Source organism: Protopterus annectens, chromosome 8.part0 (genome assembly GCF_019279795.1).
Source record: "Protopterus annectens isolate FY-2018-M chromosome 8.part0, PAN1.0, whole genome shotgun sequence".
In the NCBI taxonomy this organism is placed as follows: domain Eukaryota; kingdom Metazoa; phylum Chordata; order Ceratodontiformes; family Protopteridae; genus Protopterus; species Protopterus annectens.
In genome coordinates this window covers 756,091,558-756,119,515 of record NC_056741.1, presented here as the reverse complement: position 1 = coordinate 756,119,515, position 27,958 = coordinate 756,091,558, and the positions used below count along the sequence as shown (strand labels likewise).

Sequence of the window (27,958 nt, the reverse complement as noted above, 5' to 3'; positions counted from 1 at the left end):
GAAGGTGGTCCACACAGCCTACCTGGACCTCGCAAAAGCCTTCGATACAATACCCCACTCGGGCATTATAGATAAGCTCACCAGCTTAAATATAAACCCCTATGTCACTAGATGGGTTGCAAACTGGCTCAAGGACAGAACCCACATGGTTAGAATTGCTGGAGCTATGTCAGACTCCAAACCAGTTACAAGTGGCGTCCCACAAGGCTCAGTCCTGGGGCCTCTCTTGTTCGGTATATATTTCTCTGAGGTACAGGCCAACACGGAAGGACTGTGGCTGACCAAGTTCGCAAATGACTGCAAACTAGGTGCCATAATCGACTCTCCAGCCAACTCAAGCATCCTACAAAAGGGCCTCATAGAAACAGACAACTGGTGCCAGAGCCATGGCCTCAAGCTAAACGCCAAAAAGTGTATAGTCATCCCCTCTGGCAAAAACAAAGTGCCCACAAATTACCACATAGGTGGTAATCCATTAAGTACAGAAGAAGTAATTAGGGACCTGGGGACCCAAGTTGATAGCAATCTCTCATTTGAAAACCACATGGCCAAAGTGGTTAGAAAAACATTTTATATAGCCCACCTAATCATGAAGGGATTCACATCTAGATCAGGGGAGGTCATTGTGCCGCTTTACTCATCCCTCATCAGGCCCATAATTGAGTACAATGTCCCTTTTGGGATGTACCTTACCAGACACCTGCAGCAACTGGAAAGACCCCAAAGTACCTCACCAAGAGGATCAAAGGGCTCAAACAGATGCCATATGCTGCCCGGTTAAAGAAACTCCAGCTCTACTCAGCGGCATACCGCCTGCTCAGAGGCGATCTGTGCCTGACGTATAAAGCCATGTCCAACCCAGAATTAATGGACATGCTGCACCTCAGAAAATCCAAATCCCATCGAGCTACGCGCTCGAGAGACTTGAACCTCAGCACTGAAATAAATAGGACATGCTGGAGGGACAGATTCATAACCCAGAGGCTCCCTTCACTCTGGAATAAAATCCCAGTCCAGGTTAGGCAGAGTCCCTCATTGTCTCTCTTCAAGAGGAATCTTGATGCGTGGATGGGAGATCGTAGGTTTACCCCGGGTATCACTTCTGTGTCACTGTTAGACAGAGGCACAGTATACTAACCTCGAAAAAGGGCATAGCAAAATTCATTTAAAATGGGTGGCGAAAGCCAAACACACTCTGGCTAGGCTTATAAATGCCCTAGGGCAGATAGCCTAGTATGAACCTATGAACCTATGAACACTTTGGATATTTCGAACAGCTTTCATTAATGTGAAAAGTAGCACATAGAAAAATACGGTCGTTTTCCCTTTTTTGTACATTTTATGCAATTCAGATATTGTTTCAAATTATTTAGAATATTTTTATCAATATGTCACAGTTTTGAACATTTCGTTTAATTAGAAATTCTTTCTGAGCGTTCTGAGTGCTTCATTTTATATTCATTGAGAAAAAAATCATTTAAGTAAGTTTTAGTACCTGGAATTCGTTTCTGTCCTGTTTGTGAGTCGTTTGAGCAGTAGATGATCCACTCCTATATATTCCTCCAACTAACTGTGAGCCTCATGGTTTCGATTATGGATCCCATTCTGAAACCACATCCCTCATCTTGTATATCTGAATAAGACGATGAGGCGTGGGTGTTTAAGTACTTTATTTTAAGCAAGCACATCAGAATAGTTAGCAGGAACATTAAACTTTAACTAACACATACATGCATGCTTACATCTTGACTGCTCACTACAAAATGACACTCTTGTTCGCATGTGCTGAGTACTTATATGCACGTGCCTGCTGACTGGAAAGCTTCTTAAAGGTACATCACACACACTGATCTACAGTCCAGTGCCTTCCTCAGGACAAGCATCTGTTTTATATTTCTGTGCTTGCATCTGTCCTTGGTGTCCCACATACCTTGCACTTTTATCCCTCCTGAAACTGTTCGTCATGCAAAATCTGAGGCATCTGTGGTGACTTACTAAAGCAGGGAAGGAGAAGAGGAGACCTAGATTTAGGAAAATTTGTTGTCTCCACCAATTGATCGCTCTTCTAACAAACCCCAGCACTGGAATTTGAAAAGACAAAGGATGCTAGTGCTGAGACCAAAGAGACTTCAGACACCATTGTATCTTTCTCATCTGGATTCTTGCCAAGGATATCTTATCTGGAAAAATAACTAATCTGCCAACCCATCCTCAAAGCTATACACAACTCAGGAACCTTACCAAAAAACACACGGACAATGACAAAAGACAATACTACCATAAACCACTAAACAATCCCCACTCTAACCCCAGATAATTTTGGAACAATATTAATAAGCTCCTTTATCCAGGCACACCTACAACACCTAGTCCCTGTTCAAATATCTCTGACCTCAATACTACTACTCTTCTAAACACGTTCTTCATTGACTGTAACAAAAATATTACTAAAAATAACAATGCAGATCTTTCCTCTGCTGATCCCATTCCCACCACCCCCGCCTCCACCTTTTCATTGAAACCCTGCCCCACTGCATACATCAGATCTCTTCTTTAAAACTTAAACCATGCTCTCCTTCTGCTGACAACTTACTTCCTCAATTTCTCCAAATTGCTGCTAATGCCATTGCCTACCCCATTTCCATACTTAGCAACTGATCCATGCTTAAAAATACTGTGCCCAAAATTTGGGAGAATTTTGTTATCCCCCTTCATAAAGAAGGAAACTCTACAGACCCCCCTCCAATTATCGCCCCACTGCTGTCCTATCGCCCCTCTTCAAAATAATAGAAAAATGTACACAAGTCCTTGAACACCTTATATAGGAAAACCTCTCAACACCTATACAGCATGGTTTTCATCCCCAGCATAGCACTTGCACTGCTCTCATAACTTTCACACAGACCACTGTCAAAGCTTGTGATGAAAAACTGGTTTCTAGCCTCTTCCTAGACTTACCCAAAGCTTCTGACACGGTCTCCCACAATCTGCTTCTATCTAAACTTAAAACCTTAATCTCTCACAATCTACTATACTCTGGTTCACCAGCTACCTCTCTGATAGACTCCATTCTGTCAAACGGCTATCGGCCTCCTCTCCCTTCCTTCCTGTTCATACTGGTATACCCCAAGGTTCCATTCTAGGGCGCCTCCTCTAACATCTTTACAAATAATCTTCACACAGTTTACCCTCACTCCCCTATTATCTAGTATGCAGATGATTCCACGATCATATCTTGCTCCAATAATCTCCCCCACCTTCTGTCCCTTATCCAAGATTCACTTCTGTCTGTTGAAAAATGGCTAACCAGCAATGAACTATTACTAAATCCTAAAAAAAAAAAAAAAAAAAAAAAAAACTTTCCTCCCTAAATCTCTATAACATTGTAAAAACACCTTCTCAGTCACATCTCTTAATACTACTATCTCAGTCGAAACCTATACTAAACTCCTTGGAGTTGTTATTGATGGCCAACTTAAGTTTGGCATCCATATTCTACAGGCCGTCAAAAAAAAAAACACACCAAAAATTAGGCCTACTGTGCAGGAATAAAAATACCTAAATATGGGCACAAAATATTCTCTGGCACAAGCTCTTCTACTGCCTACCCTCTTTTACGCTGCACCTATACTCACTAATCTACAATCCAACCTCATGGTCAAATTTGAATCCATCTACAATAAAATTGCCAGATTTTCTGCAAACCTTCCTTATCGCTCCCTTTCACTGCTCTGCCCTACAAAACCTTCTGTGGCTAGAGGTACAAAACCAGCTCTTACTCCCACAGCTCTACCTCACTCACTCTATACTAACTAATCCCTCCCTCTCCCCCGCTCTCTCTGCCCTAATCTCTCGCTATACCCCAAATGTATCCACAGTGCAGACCAACATCTCCTGGAAGTCTAAGTCCATGAAGCAAATTGGTAAACTTCTGCATAGTCATTCAGTTGCTAAAACCTGGAATAAACCCAGACCTAACAGCTACCACTAAAAGTTTCAATTTAAAAATAAATGCTAAAAGATTACATATGCTCATAACGTGATCTTGCCCCTGCCCTACACCAACTGGATGCACATCTCCTCACCTTTCTTCATCCTTGATCTCTGTTAATACAGCGTTACAGTAACTATACTGCTATTGCTTTTCTTTCTTCCTGCAGACAATCTACCTAAAAATCAACAACTGTCGGTGGTTAAATGTAAAAATTACTTTTCATATGTTAACTTGTTATTATTTGCCAAATGTTAATTGCAGTCTTACACTATGTGTGTAACTACCTATTTAATTTTTTGTTTAAAAGTCTAATTACTGTTGGTATACCATATGAGCTTCTTGTTATCATTAGCAGTTACACTCTGTATTTGCATACGTTTTATAGGTTTTGGAGCTTTTCTCCTTGGGCTCTGCTGAAAAAGGGCTTCTTGCCCAGTCAGACTAACCCGGTTAACAAATGTTAATAAATAAATAAAATAAAATAAATAAAATGATAATCATAAATGCCACGGGACCCAAAATCTTGGAATATTCCCTTGCAGTAATTGCAGTCGAAGTGGGAAACCTTAGAAATAGATCTAGATATAGATTTATCTTTTCCTGTGGGGGGGGGGGGGGGTATTTGAAACTGAGGTGTCTAGCTGACATCCCAGGAACACAATCCTGTGTGGAGAAGTCAAAAAAGACTTCTGAATGTTCTCTTGGAAACCCAGTTTGCGTAAGAGATCTCACAACCAAGTGAGAGATTCCTGACACTTTGAAAAAGACTCTGTAAAGATAAGCAAATCATCTAAATATGGAAACATATGGATACTCCACAGCCCTCAATGAGATATAACTGGAGCTACACTTTGCTGTGAACACTCTTGGTGCAGTGGATAGTCCAAGGAGTATGGCAGAGAATTGATAATGTAATCCAGACAAACAAAGCATTAAGAAAAAACAGAAGTCTGTATGAATAGGTACGTGATAAGCATCTTAAATCTACTGTTACCAGGAGAATTAAATGACGAAAAAGTAACAGGTTGGGAAGTGACATTTTAAACTTGGGCACTTTTACAAACAAGTTTAGGAAAGAAAAAGATTCAGAACTGGTCTCCAACCATTTTCTTTCTTTGGCACTAAACATTCCTGAAAAAAACAAACAGACAAAGCCTGGTCTGGTGGATGATTACCCCCTGGAAAAGGAGTACTGCCTCCCACTGCCATATGTAACCTTGACAAATGATCTTCAAAACGTGTTTGAAACTATTTGTTGCCAAAGAGAAAAGTGAAGATTCAGACTTTCTGAAAGGAAAAACAGACTGATTGGGTGGCAAAGGGGGAAGGGGAGAAAGTCAGTTAAATAATCATTCTGACTTGAGGGACTGTCCTTGGTGTTGGAGGGGTATTCTTTTTTAGACCCCCACATCCACCATTAATTCTTTAACATCCATTCACCTGCATTTTGTTGAGACTGCTTAGTTTGTTTTTTGCCAAAACTGGATGAAAGTTTAAAGAATCCCTTACAAACTTTGGCAAAGTAGAGCTGAAAAATCTTAGAAACTCTGCATCAGCTTTGCCCCTTTCATCACACTTTCTGATAACCTCTGCAGCGGAGGAACCAAAACACTAAACCTCTATCTAAAGAAGAAATCAAAATATAATTTTTATGTTATACGGAAGGTTTTGACAATGCTGCCTAGCAAAGGTGCACTGAGAAGGTTGGAATTTAACCCTAAGTGCAGTAATGTTTTTTGCCCTTGTGTTATTTTTCAAGTTCATCTTTAACTGCCTGTTCAAACAGCAAGGTTCCATCAAATATGGCATTTATTAAATTGGCCTTAGTGACCCCAGAAAACTCCAATAGATGGGAGTCTCTCAAGGCTTCTAAGAGCTATGTCAGTGCCTGCTGCTATATTGTATGCAAGATGAATGGTGAGATTTTAAATGAAAAACATGGTTATCATTTGAGATGAAAATGTGTTCTTACTTTCTCCATCTGGCAACCCTTTCAGGGTCTTCATGCTTCCATTGTCAAGTCTCTCCTCAACCTTAACATGTATGGACATGTTTCTTCAGGACCAGCAAGTTGGCCCACTTACTACCACTTGACTCTACTCTGGAAATGAAAAGCCAATTGGGATTCCAAGGCAAGAGTATCTTACCATCTCCAAGCAACAATGTTTCAAACATCCTGTCTATGACTTTATACTTAAACCTAAGCAGTATGTTGACTGTAAAACAAAGTATAGTTTATTTTGCTACCTGTGAATCCTGCATATGTTTTTATGTAGGTAAAACAAATAAAATGTTAAAAGACAGGATTGAGGCATTTATATGATATAAAGACTTTGAATTCTAAAAATGCCTTAGCCAAGCATGTTATGGAAAATAATGGGCATACTTTTTCCTTTAAAGCGTTACAATGTATTACAATGAGCAGTAGAGGGGGGTGATCTTGTTAATTTAAATGAAATGGCTGGTTGTTTGCCTTTAAGACCTATATTAAAAGGGAGGAAATTAAGATCTTTGGTGATAATGATATGCTTTGCTTGATTGGTCGTATGTATTTAAATATTGAACTGATTTTATTTGATATGGATCTGAAGAAGCGTTTTGTAAACATGAAAGTGTTCATTCGTTTTTATTGTTTTACAAGTTGCATTAAAGTTTTATATTTACTGTTGTGGTGGCCGTCCTGTGCTTTTTATGGTCTATTCTATTTGTGTGTTAGCACTTATAGCTTTTATTTGCTCCTTGACCGTACTATTTTTACTTCACTGAGTATTCTATACATATAGTCAGTTTTAATTTTGTGTATATATACAGATGCTCTAGAAAGCTGGACTGAAATCACTGTAAAAAAAAATAGGAAATGCATTTAAAAATTACAGGTATAAATCTGAATTTCATCATATGACAAATGGAATTTCCTGCTTTTGAATAATGTGAATCAATAGCTCTGAAAATTATATGGAATGGGAAGAACGTGAAGATGGACACAGACTACATAAGTATCAGACCTGAAGAAGGATTCTCTCTCTCCATGGTCTACAAGTACATTTGCTGACATCACAGTTTAGATGTATGCTTTTACAGACAATAAGGAAAACTGAAAAAAAAAATTTACCTTGGTGAGTGCTTTGAACACTATAATCCAGGCAGATAGTTTCAGATGCTAAAACCACTGCCTGACTAGAAGGCTCACTTTTTTTTTTTAAACAAGATGTTCTTTAAACAGACAATATTGAACAAAATACTTCTGGCACAATGAAAAGGCTTCCTTGCTAACATTTTAAGCATTGATTCCTTTGCATCTCTTTCTTTAGATGGGTAAATACAAACTTTAGCAACATTAAGAAAGTACAGTTGTGTACACTTACCATAAATATAGATGTTCGAGTGTATTCACTGTTGCAGTCATCACTTGTGGGTTATCCTTGCCAGGGTAGCCCTCAGCAGGCCCGAATACCAGAGTAAAGACTGCCCCTCCTGCATCAGCAGCAGGTCATCAGGGACTAGCGTCAGGTCGTCAGTGGTATAAAGCAAAGCAGCCGACGCCATTACATCAGTTTTTCTTGCCCAACCTATAGGAGCCCTGCCCAGAAGGCCTGAGGAAGGCCAACCTGGGGGATGCCCATAGATATAGATCGTCTTGAAGGAAACGGAGAGAGAAATAGAAGGAAAACAGGACTAGAATAGTGAATACATTCGAACAGCTACATTTATGGTAAGTGTACACAAAGTACAGTTTTGTACCTACCATAAATGTAGATGTCCGATAGGAATGCATCTGCAGTCCTTACAAATGGGTTGTCCTGTCGTCAGGCAGCCCCTCGGTCGGCCGGATTCCAAAGTCTGGGTCTGGCCTCGGCTGGTGTTGCACTTCACCCGACGTCATAGCTGCAGTTATTCGGGTATAAAGGCATCAGCCGACGCCATTTTCCTCAGTGTTTCTTGCCCCAGATGCCAGGTGCCCTCTTGGAAGGCTAAATTTGGATAAATGCCAATGATTCCAAATAGTAGAGAGCAAACACAAAAATAAGCATGTATGTACATATATACAAACAAATACACCATAATAGATTCCCCCAGCTAGCTATAAGATGGGCAAATACCCTAGGAGCACCACAGAGGGGAAGGCGGGTGGGTAATCCTGACTGCAGATGCATTCCTATCGGACATCTACATTTATGGTAGGTACAAAACTGTACTATGTCCTGTCCTTCAAGGATGCATCTGCAGTCCTTACAAATGGGTAGAATACCATAGCTAAACTGGGGGAGGTGGACAAAAACAAATTATGGTGTAGTTAGGATCCCTTGCAAAACAGCAGTGGCAAAGCCTGCTCGGGATCTAGAGTATAAAGATAAATTATAATGCTTGGCAAATGTATGCACGGAGCTCCAAGTAGCAGCTTCTAAAATGTCCTTGGTAGCCACTCCTCGTAAGAAGGCTGTGGTAGTAGCTGTTGCCCTTGTAGAGTGAGGTCTGATGTTCTCTGGAGTTTTCTTTCCATGGTAGGAGTAACAAAATCTAATGCAATTTCCTATCCACTTGGAGATTGTCTGTTTTGAAATTGCATTTCCTTCCCTTCCTGTTGCATATGCTACCAGAAGCTGGTCAGTTTTTCTATTGCCCTTGGTTCTGTCCAGGTAATAGCGCAATTGTCTATGTACATCCAAGGTATGTAGCAGTCTTTCTCCCCTGTTCTGTGGGTTAGGGAAGAATGTGGGTAGGTGGATAGCCTGGTTTAAAGAAACTCTTGAAACCACCTTAGGCATAAAGGAAGGATTTGTTCTCATGGACACTCTATCTTGATGGAAGATCAGGAAGGGTTGCACTGCCATTAATGCCTGAAGTTCAGATACCCTTCTTGCTGAAGTGATTGCCAGCAGGAAAGCAGTCTTCCATGATAAGTATTGCAATTCTGCTATTGCTGCTGGTTCGAAAGGAGGAAGTGTCAATTTTTCTAGCACAAAGTTCAAGTCCCATGCTGGTAATGGTGGCTTCCTAGGAGGATTTACATTTTTAATTCCTCTCAGAAACTGTCTGAGCAGAGGATGTGAGAAGACAGGAGGATCCAAGTCGTATTCTGCTGAAATAGCTGATGCATGAATCTTGATGGAGGAATAGGACAGGCCTGAGTGGAAGAGCTCTACCAAGTATTCCAGAATGTTGGCTATGTTTACCAGTGACACATCTTCTCCTTTTTCAGTACACCAAATGAGATATCTTTTCCATTTTGCTGAATAATTTTTTCTTGTTGAGGGTCTGCGAGCCTCAAGGATAATGTCTTTAACCCTTTGGGATAAATTCGGGTTAATTGGTCTTATGCAATGTTCCAGGCAGTCAGCTGCAGAGTTTTCAGGTTTGGATGCAGATGGCTGTAGTTGTTCTGTGTTAACAGCAAGGGAACCAGGGGTAGTGGCCATATTTGTTCCCGAGCCATGCTCCTCAGTAATGGGTACCAATGTTGCCTTGGCCAGTCTGGAGCTATCAGAATGATCCTTGGACGGTCCTCTTTGATCTTCAATAGCACTTTCTGCATCAAAGGAAGTGGTGGAAATGCATATGCTGTCAGGTTTTTCCAACTGAAGGATAGGGAGTCCACCTTCCAAGCAAGTGGGTGGTACGTCCTTGTGCAGAATTTCTTTAGTTGGTGATTGCGTGGGGATGCAAATAAGTCTATTTCTGGGAGTCCCCATTTTCTTGTAATGGCTTTGAAGATGTCCGGATGCAGCATCCATTCGTGGGCATCCGTGGTAGTCCTGCTTAAAATGTCTGCTAGGATGTTTTCTTTTCCTGGTACATAAATTGCTTTTAACTGTATGTTGTAGCTCAGGGCCACATTCCAGAGATCCAGTGCCATTCGGCAGAGAGGGTACGAGTGTGTGCCTCCCTGTTTGTTGATGTACCACATAACTGTGGTGTTGTCTGTCCTTATCATCAATAGACCTTGCTGAAGGAATGGTCTGAATGCCTGAATTGCCAGTTTTACTGCCAGCATTTCCTTTAGATTTATGTGTAGGTGCAGCTGGTTTTGAGACCATAAGCCTTGTATGCATTTGTCCAGCATGTGCGCTCCCCAACCGAGGTCTGAGGCGTCTGCTGTGATGGTTTGGCTTGGTTGAGCACTGTGAAAAGGCAATCCTGTGTTTGATTGACAAGCCTGAGCCCACCATAGGAATTCTTGCTTCAGGCATGGAATAATGGGAATCTGGGTTTCCAAGCTGTGCTTGTGTTGAGACCATAAATTCCTTAGGTAACACTGTAGTTTTCTCATATGCAGTCTGGCATGAGGAACCAATATTATGCAGGATGTCATGAAGCCCAAGGCTTGCAGAACTTTTCTTGCTGTCAGATGGTTCTGTTTTGTTAAGGCCAAGAAGTAGAGAGGTAGCTGCTCCTGTTTTTCTACTGTTAGGAATGCCATTTGCCTTGATGTGTCCAACTCTGCACCCAAAAAGGTTATTCTCTGGGATGGTATCAGTCTTGACTTTTTTAAATTGACTGTGTATCCCAGGGCTTGTAGCAGATAAATGACCCTGTGTAAATCTTCTGCTAGCTTGTTTTCGTTGTCCGCTTGTATCAGGCAGTCGTCCAGGTATGGGTAGATTTGTATTCCCTGAAGTCTGCAATGAGCAATTACTGATGCCAGGCATTTCGTGAACACTCTGGGCGCAGTAGATAAGCCAAAGGGCAATGCTGAGAATTGATAATGCTCTGATCCTGCAAGAAATCTGAGGTATCTTCTGCAGTTTGGTCGTATGGGGACGTGCAGGTATGCCTCCTTGAGATCTAGAGTCACCAGCCAAGACTCCTTGCCCAGCATGGGAAGAAGCTGCTGTAGGGTCAGCATTTTGAATTTTGGAACAATGAGGAATGTGTTTAAAGCGGACAAGTCGAGAATAGGTCTCCATTTGCCTTCTTTTCTTGGTACCAGGAAGAGTCTGGAGTAAAATCCCTTCCCTTGCTCCACAGATGGTACTTTTTCTACAGCTCTCATCCTTAATAATTGGGATATTTGTTTTAGTGCTTCTGTGTTTTGATTTGGAGGTAGGTTTGGCATTCCTCTCTTCCTTGGTAGAGTATGGAAGTGAAACCTGTAACCTTGGTCTATTATCTGTAAAATCCACTTGTCTCTTGTGATGTAATGCCAGTTTGTCGTAAATAAGGCTAGCTTCCCGCCTAAGGGTGCTTGCAGTTGTTCCCTGGTAGGCGGTGCGAGAGCCAAGTCACTGTGATTGACCAGTAGTTGTGGTGGTGGCTGTGTCTGTGCCTCGTTGGTTGTTGCCCTGCCACTGACGTCCTCTGTAAGCACCTCTGGATTGGCTTCTGCCTCTTGAACGCCTATTCCTGCCTCTCTGAGTTCTGGAGGAGTCTGGAAAGGACCAATTCTTGGAGGGCCAATTCCTGCTAAACCTCAGAGGTTGGACCTGTAAGAAATCTTTTACTGTTTGGACAGATTTTGCCTTCTCTTCCATCTTCTTCAGTACTTGTTGTGCAGGGGAGCCAAACAAATTGATCTTATCCATAGGAGCATCCAATAGTTTCGATTTGACATGGTCTGGTAAGGCCTGTTCTTTTAGCCATGCATGCCTTCTGATGACTGTGCCAGTCATGGCTGATCTAAAGGAAGCCTCCAGTGCATCATAGCCGCATTTTAGGGAATGGTTACTGACCTGTTGAATGTTATGTACTATTTCCTGCACATATTTTTTGTCTACTGTTTCATCTGAGGACACTTTTTTAGTTAACTGATCTAGCAAAAATTCTTGATACTGCATCATGTGAAATTGACAGTTCAAGGCCCTAGCTGAAAGAGTAGCAGAAGTGTAAACTTTTTTACCCCATCTCTCTAAGGATCTGGATTCCCTTTCAGAGGGGAGGGGTTTTTTGGCAGAGGTGGCTGCTACAGCCTTAGGTCCTTGGGAGATAGTCTCTGGATCTGCAAGGGGAGCCTTATACAAGTGATAATGTGTGTCCGGGACCCTGTAGTATCTATCGGGCTTAACAGGGGCCGGAGGCAGAGAATCAGGAGCTGTACAAGCATCATTAAATGCATCATCTACAACAGAAAGAACTGGAGGTATGGCTAAAGGCCTATGCTGTGGTAAATGCAGAAAAGTTCTAAGCCTTTTTCTGGAATCTGAAAAATCCTGGCCCTGCCACTGAAATTGTTCCCTCATAGCATGCAGGGTTTCCCCAAAGGAAAATTCCTCAGGCGGAGAGGCAGAAGGAATGGACTCTTCACCATCAGAGTCTTCATAAGAGTATGGGGCCTCTGGAGGGTCTGTATCATTTGAGTCATCAGAGGAATCATCTGTAGACACTGGCTCAGGGGGCTCTACTCTAGGCCTCTTCTCAGGAGGCGGGTGAGAGGCCCTGTCTGGTTGAGGTTGGGATCCTCGAATTAAAGAAATTAGATCCTCTGCTAAACTAAGCATTTGTGAACTAGAGCTAGGCCTGTGAGAGGGGGGCTTAGCAGGCACAGATTTAGTAGTTTTAGCTGCTTTAGCCCTGGCAAAGGCCTTAATGGACATGGCTGCAGGTGGCCTAGCAGCTCCACGTGCAGGGGTTGAAATATCCAAGGGAATAGTGTCTGACAATTCCTGAGAAACTGTAACAGTAAGTGGGATATCAGAAGCCGATTCCACGAGGTTAGAAGAGGCCTCGGCAGGAGGAAAGTTTTCGGCTGAAGGAGGAACCGCTTGCTCGGTTTCAGCCGAAACCGAGACACTCGCGGTTGGCTTAACCGCGGTTTCGGCCGAAACTGCAGACCACGAGTGTCGGTCCTTTTCCTTGCGTTTTTTAGATATTTGCGAAGTCGGACGATCCGATGGCATAATATAAGCAAAATCGGAGCCGAAAAACTCCTCAGCAAACTCCGACCGACGTCTAAGCGTCCGCCGGTTAAAAGAAGCACAGGCTAGACAAGCTGCAACGTCGTGGTCTGGGCCTAGACAAGGTAAGCAGTAAGAGTGGAAATCTTTATGAGGTATTTGTTTCCCACAAGTTAAACAGTTATTCACTTTTTCTGACATCGGCTGAGGCAAGAAAGAGTCCCCAACGGGATACTTAGCTTTTTAGAAGTCTTCGAAGAAGTTTTCGGTAGTAGTAATCTCTGGTTCTGACCGACCTGCACTTGCGAACAGCTTCTGCTTCGGGCGCCACGCGGCAAGAAAGACTGGGGAAAATGGCGTCGGCTGATGCCTTTATACCTGAATAACTGCAGCTATGACGTCGGGTGAAGTGCGACACCAGCCGAGGCCAGACCCAGACTTTGGAATCCGGCCGACCGAGGGGCTGCCTGACGACAGGACAACCCATTTGTAAGGACTGCAGATGCATCCTTGAAGGACATCTGTACTATGTTCTTCATGTTTCACTGCTGCAGTCATCACTTGTGGGAAGATTCCCAAAGCTGAAGGCAGGATGGAAGGGAGAAGGGAAGGAATAGAAGAACAGGCTTGCACTGCTCTAAGTAGGATCTAGCATGTCCTGGAGGACTGCAGAGCCTGCCCAGGTTTTGAAGAAAAGAGGCAAATGGTAGTGTTTGGTGAAGGTGTGGATGGAAGTCCAAGTGGCAGCTTCTAGGATGCCCTTGGTAGGGACGTCTCTGAAGAGAACAGTGGAAGTAGATGCTGCCCTAGTGTAATGGCTTCAGACAGGCTTGGGAGGAATTTTTCCATGGAAGTGGTAGCAGAACTGGATACAGTTTGATATTCATTTAAAAATGGTCTGCTTAGAAATAGGTTTCCTCTCTGCCCCTGGGGAGAAGCTGACCAAGAGCTGATCAGTCTTTCTGAGAGACTTGGTTCTATCCAGATACTACCCAAGTTGTCTGTGTACATCCAGTGAATAAAGGATTCTTTCCCCTCTATTTTGAGGGTTAGGAAAGAAGGTGGAAAGATGTATAGCCTGATTCAATGTTATGTCAGATACCACCTTAGGCATAAAAGTGGGGTTAGTTCTAAGAGACACCCTGTCTGCATTGAAGATAATGAAGGGTTCAATGGCCATGAGAGCCTGCAGCTCGGAAACCCACCTAGCTGAGGTTATGACCAGCAGGAAGGTGATTTTCCAAGAAAGGTGTTTTAGCTCTGCTGAGGCAGCTGGTTCAAAGGGGGGGTAAGGTCAATTTTTCTAAGACATAGTTCAGGTCCCAGGCAGGGGTGGGTGGCGTTCTAGGTGGCCTGATGCGAGATATTCCTCTAAGGAATTGTTTTAGCAGGGGATGGGAGAACAAAGGTTGCTCTGTATGGGAATGGGCAGAGAAACCTGAGGCATACATTTTGATGGAGGAGTAAGATAATCCTTTTTGCACTAGCTCCTCCAGGTAGTCTAGAATCAGAGAGAGAAATGCAAGGGAGATGCTTGTACCCTCAGTGTAGCACCAGGCATTGAATCTTTTCCATTTTGCTGAGTAGGATTTCCTGGTGCTGGGCCTTCTGGCCTCCTTAAATACATCCAGGACCTGCTTGCTCAATGGTGGGCTGGTATCCACCTCTGGGGTATAAGCCATGCGGACAGACTAAGAGTTTGCAGACTGGGATGCACTACTGACCCTTTTTCTTAGGTTAGAAGTCCTTCTGTGAGAGGCAGGTTCCTGGGCAGCTCCTTGGTCAGGCTTAGTAGCAAGGGGTACCAATGTTGTCCGGGCCAATTTGGAGCAATGAGTATAGCCCTTGGCCCTTCCTCCCTGATCTTTAGCAGTACCCTTGGGATCATTGGCAAGGGGGGAGGGAGTAGACAAACCAGTTGTCCCAGTGTAAGGAGAGAGCATCCACCTTCCAGGCTTCTGGGTGGAACTTCCTGGTGCAGAACTGGTCTAACTGCCTGTTCCCTACAGATGCGAAGAGGTCTGCCTCTGGGGTCCCCCAAATTTGGGTGATGTAGAGGAAAGGTCTCCCTCCGAAGCTGCCATTTGTGGGGATCCAGGACACTTCTGCTGAGGTGGTCTGCTAGGGTGTTGTGCTACCCTGGGATGTACTGGGCTATGAGATGAAGGTCCGTCATTGAGGCAGTCTGTCAGAGAAACATGGCTAGATGACAAAACGGGTAGGAGTGTGCTCCCCATCTGCTTGCTGATGTACCACATGACTGTGGTGTTATCTGTTTTAATGAGGAGCACCCCTGCTTTCAGGTGGCTCTTGAAGGCTGTGATAGCCCTGAGTACTGCCATCTTTTCCTTCAGGTTGATGTGTAGGTCTAGGTCCCTGAGGTCCCAGGTGCCTTGGGTGCACATGTCTCCTAAGTGTGCCCTCCAGGCTGCGTCTGAGGCATCCATGGTGATGGTCTGGCCAAGGGAAAGAATTAGAAAAGGTAGGCCCTTGTTCAGGGTACAGACTTCTGCCCACCATAGGAGTTGCTCCCTTAGGCAGGGAATCAGAGGCAATTGGAGCTCCAGTGACTGAGAGTGTTGGCACCATAGGTTTTTTAGGTACCATTGCAGTTTTCTCATGTGTATCTGACTAAGGGCACCAACAGGATGCAGGATGCCAAGTACCCCACAGCTTGCAGGAACTTCCTTGCTGTGAGGTGTGTTCTGTGAGCCAACTGAGTGAAGTACTGGTTCTGGAGAGAGGAATGCTTTTTGGGTGGATGTGTCCAGGAGAGCTCCCAAGAAGAGATTTTTCCTTTTTGATGTAAATCCCAGAGAGGTAAAGTGGGTTTGGACAAAGTTGAGGTCTTGCAGGAGCTTTTCCCTGCTGTCTGCCTGGATGAGACAAATGTCCAGATAGGGGTACATTTGTATGTTTTTCTGCCTGCAGAAGGCAATGACAGGGGCTAGGCATCTGGTAAAAACCCTGGGAGCAGAAGAGAAGCCAAAGAGCAGAGACTTGAAAGTGTTGTGAGCCTGCCCTGAAGCAAATGAACCTGCTGCAAGATTCCCTTATAGGGATATGGAGGTAAGCATCCTGTAGGTCTAGAGTGACTAGCCAGGCATTTGGAGTCAGCATGGGCAAGAGTTTTTGGAGCATAAGCATTTTGAATTTTGGCACTAGCATGAAAATGTTTAGTCTGGATAAATCCAGAACAGGGTGCCAAGTGTACTCTTTCCTGGGTACCAGGAACAATCTTGAATAAAACCCTTTTCCGGCTTGTTCCTGGGGTACACGCTCCAATGGTCCTTGAGTACAGAGTTTCTGAATTTGGCAGAGGGCCTCTGCCTGCTGATTTGTTGGTATGTCTGGGCACCCTGTTGAGTTTGGGTTCTCTTTGAAATAGAATCTGTATCCTTGGGAAATGATTTTTAAGATCCACTGATCTTTTGTGATGGATCGCCAGTTGTGTTTGAAAAGGGATAGCCTTCCTCCTAACCTGGGGGTGGCAGAGGGGGGCAGGTGGAGTCATTGTGATTCCTTAGAGTAGGCAGTGGACTTAGAACTCCCTGCCCTGGGGGTTGCAGAGGTCCATTGTCTGGGCCTCTGCTGGCCTTGTAGTTGTTGTCTGGGGAGGGGGTCTGTCCCTGTGCCCTTTCCTTTGCACAAGCCTGGATTAGGAAGGAAAGGACCAGTGTTTGGTGGGAAAGTTCCTGCTGAATTTGGGAGGTTGGACATGGAAGAAATATTTTACTGTCTGCACTGATCTAGACTTATCCTCCATTTTCTTGATCACCTCCTCTGCCTTAGATCCAAACAGGAGGCCCTTATCTAGGGGGGGCGTCTAGGAGTTTGGATTTAACATGATCAGGTAGAGGTTGCTCTTTCAGCCATGCGTGTCTCCTAATGACTGACCCCACAACAGCAGCCCTGCTAGTGGCTTCTAGGGCATCGTATCTGTAGTGGAGGGAATGCTTTGCCACTTGAGAACCGGAGTGTAAAGCTCTCCCAGTTTTCTGGAAGTTGAACTGTATGGAAGGAGGAAATTTTCTGCTTTAATAGTTTCAGCATATGTTAGTGATATTTTAGCATATGAAACTGGAAGTTAAGAGCTCTGATTGCTAAGGTAGCAGAGGTGTATACCTTTTTACCCCATCTGCTTTGGGCTCTGCTATCTTTCTCAAAAGGTATTGGGTTTTTGGAGGAACTGGCCTTAGCCCATTTGGGTCCCTGGTTGATGACCTCTGGGTTGACTGCAGGATTTTTGAATAAGTATTTGTGGGCGTCTGGCACCCTGTAATATCTATCTGGCTTTCTAGCTGCAGGAGACAGGGCATCAGGAGTGAGACTAAACGTCATAAAGACATCCTCTACCACACCCAAAATGGGAGGAATGGCTAAGGGTTGATGCTAGGGTAGGTCTAGAAACTCTCTTAGCCTCTTCTTAGACTGGGGATAGTCCTGAGCTTCCCAATGGAAGTGTTCCCTGAAGGTGTGTAAGGTCCCTCCAAATGACAGGTCCTCGGGGAGGATGCAGATGGGATGGATTCCTCTGCATCCGAATCCTCAAAAGTGACAAGGGGCTGCTGTTCATTGTCAGAGTCCAAAAAGTCTTATTCTTAAGTGTCAGGTTCTGAGAGAATCTCTGGAGAACGGCCCCTTTTTTCTTTTGGCTGGAGTAGTCTGGTTACCTCTGATGAGTGTGATTAGATCCCCAGCCATCTTAAAAAGCTGTTGTGACTGAGCAGGCTGGGCCTGAGGAAGATGGCGACTGGGAATTGTTTTGCTGGGTGTGGCCTTGCTTTTAGGCCTCAGTGCTTCAATGGGTATGGGTGCAGCTGTGGATGGTGGCATGGCTATCGGTCTTTGGCGTCAGTTATCCGAAAGGCCTCCTTCGAAGCCAGTGCCTGCAGAGAGGCTCCGGACCCAACCGCGGGGCTGACAACCGAAAACTCGGCAGGTGTAGTCTGATCTGGTGGTGTACTGGACTCCGAATGGCTCTCGGTAGAGGCCTGCGGTGGTTGTGCTGCAGACGTTAGGGGCTGCATAGGCGCCTCATTGAATTCCGCTGTGCTAGTGGCTGACTTCAGGTTAGAGTCGTCTGAAGGGCTAACTTTTTTGTGGTCTGTCCCTTTCTTTGTCTTTTCTCTTTTTTGGGGTTATCCACTGGATACTGCCCGACAGACGCCATTTCATACTGCGAAGGGCTGTCTTTGAAATGTCTAGCTACAAATTCTCCTCTATGGTGCATGGGCCTAGCATTAAAGAGAGTGCAGAACTGACATCCGGGAATGTCGTGGTCTGGGCCTAAACAGGTTACACACAGGTTATGGAAGTCTCGGTGTGGTATTTGTTTTCCACAGCGGAGACAATCATTTACTTTTTCGGACATTGGTTAGTGCAAGAAAAAGATCTCCAATGAGGTACTTCGCTTTAGTCATTTTCCACTTTACTCTGGCAGTCAGCCAACATCAACAGCCAACCTGATGTCGGTCCCTGGCGACCTACAGCTGACACACGAGGGACGATCTTTACTCTGGTATTCGGGCCAGCCAAGGGCTACCGAGCAGGGATAACCCACAAGTGATGACTGCAACAGTGAAACGAAGAACATTTGGAATTCTGGAAATAAATGAACCTAATAAACATCTGTGACTTAAAAAAGCTGACTTGCATCTTTTAACTTTCTGGAAAACAACTTCTTTCTTCATATTTCACCAGAACTTCACCAACAAGTTTAAAACTATTTTCAACATCTGATCAATTTCCAATAAAAACTTGATATTTTTAAATTAATGGTCACTTAATCAAACACAGGTAAATCCAAACCAATAAAAAAAATGGAAAGGAAATATAGTAACCTACCAGACTCTGGTAAGATGGGCTCAGTTCACAACCCCACAAAACCATCTTTTAGAACTTCATTGGTTGACAGTATATGCATATGCACAGACATGCTTACATCAGCAGTTTGTTAACAAATATACATTAGTTACAAAATGTAGATGTATAGCCAGCAATGCCAACTCATGGAGGCATATCATTTGGACATGTTCCACTTTGCAATGCCTTATTTATGCTCTGAAGTTGTTGTTAAATTACTTGCACCTCATAAGAATAAGATTAATATGAAACCTTTATCACCTACCACCAGAAGACAGAAACTTTTGAACCATGCCCTTAATGCAATTAATGCTCATCTTGTTAGTATTTGAAAAATTAACAAAACTTAAATGCAAAAAGTACAGTTGTCTACACTTACCATAAATGTAGATGTTAGAGTGTATTCACTGTTACAGTCATCACTTGTGGGTTATCCCTGCTGGGTAGCCCTCAGCCGGGCCAAATACCAGAGTAAAGGATTTCCCTCCTGCGTCAGCTGCAGGTCACCTGAGACTAATGTCAGGTCATCAGTGCTATAAAGAGAGGAAGCTGATGCCATTACATCAGTTTTTCATGCCCCCAACCCCCGGGAGCCTTTCCAAGAAGGCCTGAAGAAGGTCAACCTGGGTAAGGACATAAGATAGATGGAAATGAGAAAGGGGGAAAGGTGGGAGGGAAACAGGACTGCAACAGTGCATACACTTGAACATCTACATTTATAAGTGTGCACAACTGTACTATGTTCTTCGTGTTTCACTGTTGCAGTTATCACTTGTGGGAAGATTCCCAAAGCTGAAAGGTAGGGTGGTAGGAATGCATTGAAGGAGCTGGAGAATAGGCTTTTATTGCTTTAAATGGAAGCTATAATGCCCTGCAGGACTGCTGAAGCAAAGCCTGCCCTGGATTTGGAAAACAATAGCCAGCTAGTAGTGTTTTGTGAAGGTGCGGACAGATGTCCAGGTGGCAGCTTCTAAAATGTCCCTGGTAGGGACGCCTCTGAGGAAGGCAGTGGAAGTTCATGCTGCCCTGGTAGAATGGGTTCTGACTGATTTGGGAGATGCCTTTCCATGGAAACAGTAGCAGAAATGGATGCAGTGTGATATCTGAAAAATTTGTCATTCTAGACAAAAAAATCACTACATCCTCCTACAATAAAAATATCCGCTAAACCCTTAAAAGTTCTGGGCTGGTATTAACAATCTTCTCCACCCAGGCTGTTCCGCCACTCCTACTCCATCAGCTGCCCTTGATAAATCCCCTGTTGAAATTGCAAACAGCTTCAACTCCTTCTTTACTGAAACTATCCAGTCCCTAGCTACCCATCTCACTCCATCGGACACAAATACCAGCTCTGGCACATCTAGCCCTGATCCACCCAGCACCCAACCCACCTTTACCTTTCAAACCATATGTACCAACTTGATCCGGACCTTAATCAAAAAGATAAAACCTACTACACTAGCTGCCGACCACCTCCCAGCTGAATATCTTCAAAAAGCAGCTGATGCCATAGTACTTCCCATTTCTATTCTGATCAACAGATCCATCTCAGAAGGATCCATCCCAGCAATATGGAAAATATCATGTTATACCTCTCCATAAAGGAGGAAGTTAAACAGAATTATCTAACTTTAGACCTATAGCCATTCTTTCACCACTAGCTAAAATCATGGAAAGATGCATACACAAACAAATCATGCACTTTCTTATTCAAAATGGAAAGCTCGCCGACTCTCAGCATGACTTTAGGCCACTCCACAGTACCACCATGGTTCTTCTGTCTTTCTCTAATGTCATCAATCTTAATCATAATAACAACAAACTATCTTTAGCACTCTTCCTACATCTCTCAAAAGCTTTCGATATGGTAAACCATCAGCTACTGCTCAATACCCTACAAACCATCGGTTTAGACCAACACGCAATACAATGGTTTTACTCCTGCCTAAACGGTAGACAGCAGGCTGTCTTATGGCAGAGCAAGCGGTCATCCCAACTTCCTCTAACCCTGGGTGTCTCACAAGGGTCCATACTAAGTCCCCTTCTTTTCTCTATCTTTATCAATGATCTGCACACCACCATCCCAGGAGCTACCTGCATCCAATATGCAGATGACTCAATGCTAATATGCTCCGCCTCCTCTCCTACACAACTTCTAACCCTCACCCAAACCACTTTCAGCACGGTAGAAACTTGGCTAGCTAATTGCCGCCTGCTTCTAAATCCTAACAAAACCAAGCTACTACTTTTCTCCCCTAACCGTAGAATTCCTTCCTTCAACATCAAATCTAGCAATGATACCATAATCTCCCCTGATGACCATATAAAGCTTCTAGGTGTAATAATAGACAACAACCTTAAATTTGATAAACATGTCAATCACACTATTAAGTCCATCAACAAAAAACTTGACTCCCTGTACAGAGCCAAACCTTTCCTCACCCCCCTCCCCAGCTAGGGTAGCTATTGTAAGATCACACCTCCTCTCTATCTACCCTTACACGTATGCCTCCCCTGTACTCACCAACCTATCCAAAACTGATCTCAACAAATTATCAGGATGTTACAATCATATAGCCAGATTTGCTACAGGTTTCAACCAGCTTATAGTAGCGCATAAAATACGCCATCAACCTGATAACACCCCTTCCCTCAATATTCTCACCCCTCATAGTGCCCCCAGGCCATTACGCTCAGCTGATAAACTAATGATATTGACCCAAAAATCCAACAACTCTGTAGGCGATGCTATATTTGCTAACTCAACCGATAAAAATCTGGAATCTACTCCCTACTACCGTACTACCCCTATTTAAAAGAGAACTCAAAAAATACCTCACATCTCATTGACTGTGCTCTTGTCCTAAACCTAACAACTTCACTAATACATGTCTTGCTACCCATCCTGCTGTTTAGCCAAGTATCTATGCCTCATAGCATTTGAATGTCTAAGCATTGTGAATTATGAGATCTGATTGTATTCTATGTTCACATTTTCTGATGCGTCTTTGCCAATCAGATGCAAGTCTGCACATTGTGTATATTGATATCTGCCTGTATTCTTTGAGTATATTTTTCTAAACATGTCTGCCTGAGTTTATCACTCAGTGATGTATGTACTGTCTCTTTTTTGGTATGTGGAGCTTTTCTCCCCGGGCCTCCGCTGAAAATGGACATATATCCAGTCGGACTATCCTGGTCAACAAATGTAAAATAAAATAAAATAAATAAATAAATAAATAAATATCCATGGCCACGGGCGAATCTCTCAGAAAGACTGACCAACTTGGTTCTATCTAGGTAGTATCTAAGCTACCTGTGCACATCTAAAGTATGGAGAATTATTGCTGCCCTACTTTGTGGGTTTAGAGAGAAGGTAGGGAGGTGGATGGCCTGATTAAGAGCCACATCAGATACCACCTTAGGCATAAAGGAATACCCTGTCTGGATGGAAAATAATTAAAAGTTCAATGGGCATAAGAGCATGTCGTTCAGAAAATCGTCTGGCTGAGGTTATGGCCAGCAGGAAGGCAGGCTTTCACGAGAGGTGCTTTATTTCTGCTGAGGCAGCTGGTTCAAAAGGAGGTAAGGTCAATTTCTTGAGGACAAAGTTCAAATCCCATGCTGGGGTGGATTGCCTCCTAGAAGGTCTAATGTGTGATACCCCTGTAAGGAATTGCTTTAACAGGGGATGGGAGAATAGAGGTTGCTCTGATGGGGAAGAAGCAGAGATAGCTGAGGCATGGATTTTGATAGAGGAGCAAGACAATCCCTTTTGCACGAGCTCTGCTAGGTAGTCCAGAACCAAGGTGAGAGAGGCATGGGCGCTGTTTTCACCCTTATTTTGGCACCATGCAGTGAATCTTTTCCATTTAGCACAATATGATTTTCTGGTACTGGGACTTCTGGCCTCTTTAAGGATATCCATAACCTGTTTGCTCAGTAATGGCCTGTTATCCTCCTCTGAGTTATAAGACATACAGACAGGCTGAGAGTGTGAAGACTTGGGTGCAGTACTGACCCTTTCTCTTGTGTTAGCAGCTTTTCCGTGAGAGGCAGGCTGATGGGTAAATTCCTTGGTTAGGCTGAGGAGTAAGGGGTACCAGTGCTGTCTAGGCCAGTTTGGGGCAATGAGGATAGTCCTTGGCCCTTCCTCCCTAATCTTTAGAAGTACCCTGGGAATCAGTAGTAAGGAAGGGAAAGCATACACAAACAGGTTGCCCCAGTGAAAGGAGAGAGCTCGTGAATGGAATTCCCTGGAAAAAAAACTGTTTAGCTGCCTGTTTTGAAATGTTGCAAAGAGGTCTACCTCTGGTAATCCCCAGAGGTGTGTGATGTAGAGGAAGGTGCCCTTGTGTAGCTGTCACTCGTGTGGGTTCAGGACACTCCTGCTGAGGTGGTCCTCCAGGGTGTTATGCTCCCTTGGAATGTACTGGGCTATCAGATGCAGACCCATAGTTGAAGCTGTCTGCCAGATAAGCATAGCTAGGCGGCACAAGGGGTAAGAGTGTGTTCCCCCCTGTTTGTTGATGTACCACATGACTATGGTATTGTCGGTTTTGATTAGAATGACTCCTGGTCTGAGGTGGCTCTTGAATGCTATTATAGCTCTGTGTACCGCTAGCAATTCCTTCAGGTTGTTGTGGAGGACAAGGTCTCCCTGTTCCCAGGTGCCCCGAGTATACATGTCTCCTAGATGAGCCCACCAGGCTGTGTCTGAGGCGTCAGTGGTGATGGTCTGGTCTTGGGGAATGGTGATGAAGGGTAGCCCCCTATTCTGAGTACAAGCTTTGGTCCACCATAAAAAGTCCTTCCTTAAGCAGGGGATCAGAAGCAGCTGGTGTTCCAGTCACTGGGAGTGTTGGCTCCATAGGTTCTTGAGATACCACTGTAGTTTTCTCATGTGAAGCCTGGCTAAAGGCACCAGAAGGATGCAGGAAGCCATGTACCCAAGCGCTTGCAGAACTTCCTTGCTGTGAGATGTGTCCTGAGAGCTAACTGAAAAAAGTAAAGTAGAGTGGGAGAAAGCTCTGCTTCTCTGCAGAGAGGAAGGCTCTTTGGGCAGTTGTGTCCAGGAGAGCTCCTAGAAAGGTTACCTGCCTTGTAGGTTGTTAATAGGATTTTTCTTGGTTGATGGTGAATCCCAGATAGGTTAGGAGAGTTTGGACAAAGGAAAGGTCTTGCAGGAGTTTTTCCTTGGTGTCTGCCTGAAAGAGGCAGTCGTCTAGATAAGGGTAAATACGGATGTTTTGCTGTCTGCAAAAATCAATGACTGGGGACATGGCACTTGGTGAAGACTCTGGGAGCAGTAGACAAGCCAAAGGGCAGAGCAGAGAACTGGTAACTCCTGCAGGACTCCCTGATGGGGATATGGTGGTAGGCGTCTGAGATATAGGGTCACTAGCCAGGCATCTAGAGCCAACATAGGTAATAGGTTTTGAAAGGTCAGCATTTTGAATTTTGGCACTTGGAGGGACAGATTTAAAGTGGATAGGTCTAGAATGGGGGTGCCTGATGCCCTCTTTTCTGGATACCATGAACAGACTTGAGTAGAAACCTTTTCCTGCTTGTTCCTCTGGCACTGGTTCCATGATCCCTGAGCACAGAGTTTTTGAATTTGGCGGATGGCCTCTGTTCTTTGGTTTGCAGGCAAGTCTGAGAATCCTGAAAATCTTGGACTTTCTCTGAAAATGAATCTGTAACCCCTTTGAAATGATGTTTAGTACTCACTGATCTATTGTGATGGTTTGCCACTTGTCTAAGTATAGGGACAGCCTTCCTCCTACCCTGGTGGGGGTGCTGGAGGGGCAGAGGGGGAAGTCATTGTAGGTCCTTGGAGTAGGGAGTGGATTTAGAACTCTCTTGCCTAGGCGTAGTAAAGGACCACTGCCTGGGCCTTTGCTGGTTTTGCTGCTGCTATCTAGAGGGCCTATCTCTGTGCCCTCTCCTAGGCTCAGCTTTGGGTTGTGCAGGAAAGGGCCAGTGTTATGTTGGAAAGCTCCTGCTGAATCTGGGAGGCTATACTTGCAGGAAGTCTTTAACTGTCTGCATACACTTAGCCTTGCCCTCCATTTTTTAATGACTTCCTCTGCTTTTGGGTCGAACAGTAGTTCCCTATCCAAGGGGGTCTCCAAAAGCTTAAATTTTACCTGGTCACGCAAAGGCTACTCTCTCAGCCATGTATGCATTCTGATGACTGATCCTGAAACTACAGCTCTGCTAGAGGCTTCTAGAACATCAAATCCACAGTGCAGGGAATGCTTTGCCACTGGAGAGCTGCAGTGGATCAAATCTCATAGTTCTCTGGTATTATTACTCTCTGGTAAGGTGGACATTTTTTGCTTTATTAATTCCAGCGTGTTTTGTTGAAATTTGAGCATGTGAAATGGGCAACTGAGGTAGCCAAAGTGTAGACCTTTTTGCCCCATCGGTCCAAGGCTCTGCTCTCCTTGTCAGAGGGTACTGGGTTTTTGGCGGAGCTGGTACTAGCCCCTTTAGGTCTCTTGGTAATGACTTCTGGGTCAGCTGCAGGGTTCTTAAACAGATACCTCTGGGAGTCGGGTACCCTGTAGTATCTAACACATAAATAGTCCAACGCTTTATTGGAAGATGTGATGGAACATAAAAATGCCCCAACAATAAATCCAACCTTCAGACCGGTTTCGGCAAATAATAAAAAAAAATGTTGTGTTTTTTACTATTGGTTTGGCCGTGTATGCTGTACGTGCGAGTCGTGGTGTTCTGGTTACCCTGTAGTATCTGTCAGGTTTTCTTGGTGCAGGAGGTAGGGCATCAGGAGTGATGCCAGATTCCAGGAAGGCGTCTTCCATCACATCCAGGATGGGTGGAATGGCTACAGGCTTGTGTTGAGGCAAGTCTAGGAACTCCCTCACTCTCTTCTTTGATTGGGGGTAGTCCTGGGCCTCCCAATGGAAATGCTCCCTGAGTGAATTTAAGGCTTCCCCGAAAAAAAGGTCCTGGGGGAGGGGGGGCTGAAGGAATGGATTCCTCAGCATCTGAACCCTCAAAGGCTATCAGGGGCTGTTGTTCAGTGTCTGAGTCTAGAAATTCAGAATCCTCAGACTGTGACTCTGAAAGAACTTCAGGTGAGTGATCCCTTTTTCTTTTGGTTGGGGTAGTTGGATTAGACTGGTTACCACTGATGAGGGTAATTAAATCTTCAGCCATTCTAAGTAACTGTTGAGAATGGGTAGGTTGGGTGAGAGGAAACTGGTGACTGGGCACCAAAGAAGGGACTCTTCTAGGAGTTACCTTGCTCTTAGGCCTCAGAGATTTGATGGGTCTAGTATTTTTTGCTGGTGGCATGGCTGTCGGTCTAATGCCTGACGTCAGTCACCCGAAAAGCCTCCTCAGAAGCTGGTGCCTGCAAAGCGGCTCCGGACACAACCAAAGTGCTGGTGACTGTCAAAATGGTTGAAGGAGCCTGATCTGGTGGCGTACCGGACTCCAGAAGGGTCTCAGTAGAGGACTGTGATGGCTCCTACAGCCGTCATCAGGGGATGTGAATGCGCCTCACTGAGTTCTGCTGAACTACTGGAAGGAAGGCTGGATGACTTCTGATTTGTGTTGTCTGTGGGCCTAACCTTCTGAAGTCTGTCTCTCTCCTTATCTTTTCTCTTTTTGGGAATTTTGACATTTGATTGACCGATAGATGCCATTTCGCATGAGCAACTAACCTCCCTGAAATGCCTAGCTACAATATCAGCTCTTCTATGGATGGTCCTAACGTTAAATAAGGCACAGAAACAAAAACCGGGGGCGTCATGGTCTGGGCCTAGACAAGTTACACAAAGATTATGAAAGAAACAGTGTGGTATTTGTTTTCCATAACGGAGACAATTATTTACTTTTTCGGAAATCAGTTTAGTGCAAGAAAAAGGATCCCCAATGGGGCACTTAGCTTTAGTAGTATTCTCCCTCACTCTGTCAATGGGTGACTGACGCACTTGCAAACTTCTGCTTAGGGCTCTATGGCAAGAAAGACTGACGTAATGGCGTCGGCTGCCTCTCTTTATAGCACTGATGACCTGACGTCAGTCTAGGGTGACCTGCAGCCGACGCAGGAGGGAAATCCTTTACTCTGGCATTCGGGCTGGCCGAGGGCTACCCAGCAGGGATAACCCACAAGTGATGACTGCCACAGTGAAACATGGAAGATCATCATAAATTTCCTTTACTAAATTAGACCTCCACAACCTTCAAGAGCACTGGCAAAGAAAACTACTTGCAAACCAGCTAAACATAAAAGCATTACCTTTCAGTAAACTGACTCCTTGGTTGTAAATCTTAGAATAACTCAGTAACTTGGCTATATGAAAAAGCAAGCAGATATGTTCTTATGTCATCATATGATCTAGAAGAAGATTCTCTGACTGGATCTTGGTTGGGTTCATCTTGACGATCACTGTTCAGCAAAATTTCCAAAGTGCCACGTTCAGGGTATCCTGACATCTCTGATGGCAAATGCTTTGATGCAAACCTCCAGTTACATAAAGTGGGCAAGAGTCTCCAAGCCTACAAGTTTACACCATGTCACAAATTATGGGCTTCCTGCAAATCCAGGAACAACAATCTGACACTTGCTAAACAAGTAATATGCAAATATATATTTCGCTGGATTTACAGGGATGACGTCTATCAAAAGATGGATGAAGAGAAGATATCTAGGCCTGTCAAGGACAGCCGTCTCATAAACAAACCAACACAGTGTAACATATCTTACACAAAGGAACACTCACCTTATCGATACCTTGATGAGGTGAATCTAAGCAGTTACTATCAGGCTGGAATGATTTCCAGGACTGCATATATGCAGAGCTTGCATAACCAAGTTCTAGAGTACTGATTTTCCAGAAGTTGCTCAACTCTCAGGCCAAGATCAAGACAATAATGTTTGGTGAAGGTAAAGATCAAGGGGACAAAGCAGAAATGTCTGCAATGGAGACATTCTTGAAACAAGCATTATAGGCAGCCACAACTCCAGTAGAGTAAGATCTGACCATAATACTGGCTGGCAAACAGCCGGCCACCTACTTGACAACAAAAGACAACAAAACTGGCAATCCACTTGAAGTCTCTTTTTGGAAACTATGAGTCCTTAATCTCCTTGTACAAAGGAGATGAACAGTTGGCCCATTTTCGTATATTAATGCATGTTTAAGGCAACACTTGAGCTACTGGTGCAAACTAAATGCAATAAAGCCCCCCCTTCCATTTCTAATATGAAAAAGTAGAGCAGGAGACAGACTAG

At 44.2% G+C, this 27,958-nt stretch overlaps 1 protein-coding gene across 2 annotated transcripts in view; it reads right to left on the bottom strand.

The window, feature by feature from the left end:
* LOC122809023 (cAMP-dependent protein kinase catalytic subunit beta) overlaps positions 1–27,958 on the bottom strand; it is a 2,062,609-nt gene that overhangs the window by 1,477,133 nt on the left and 557,518 nt on the right. The window lies entirely within an intron of this gene.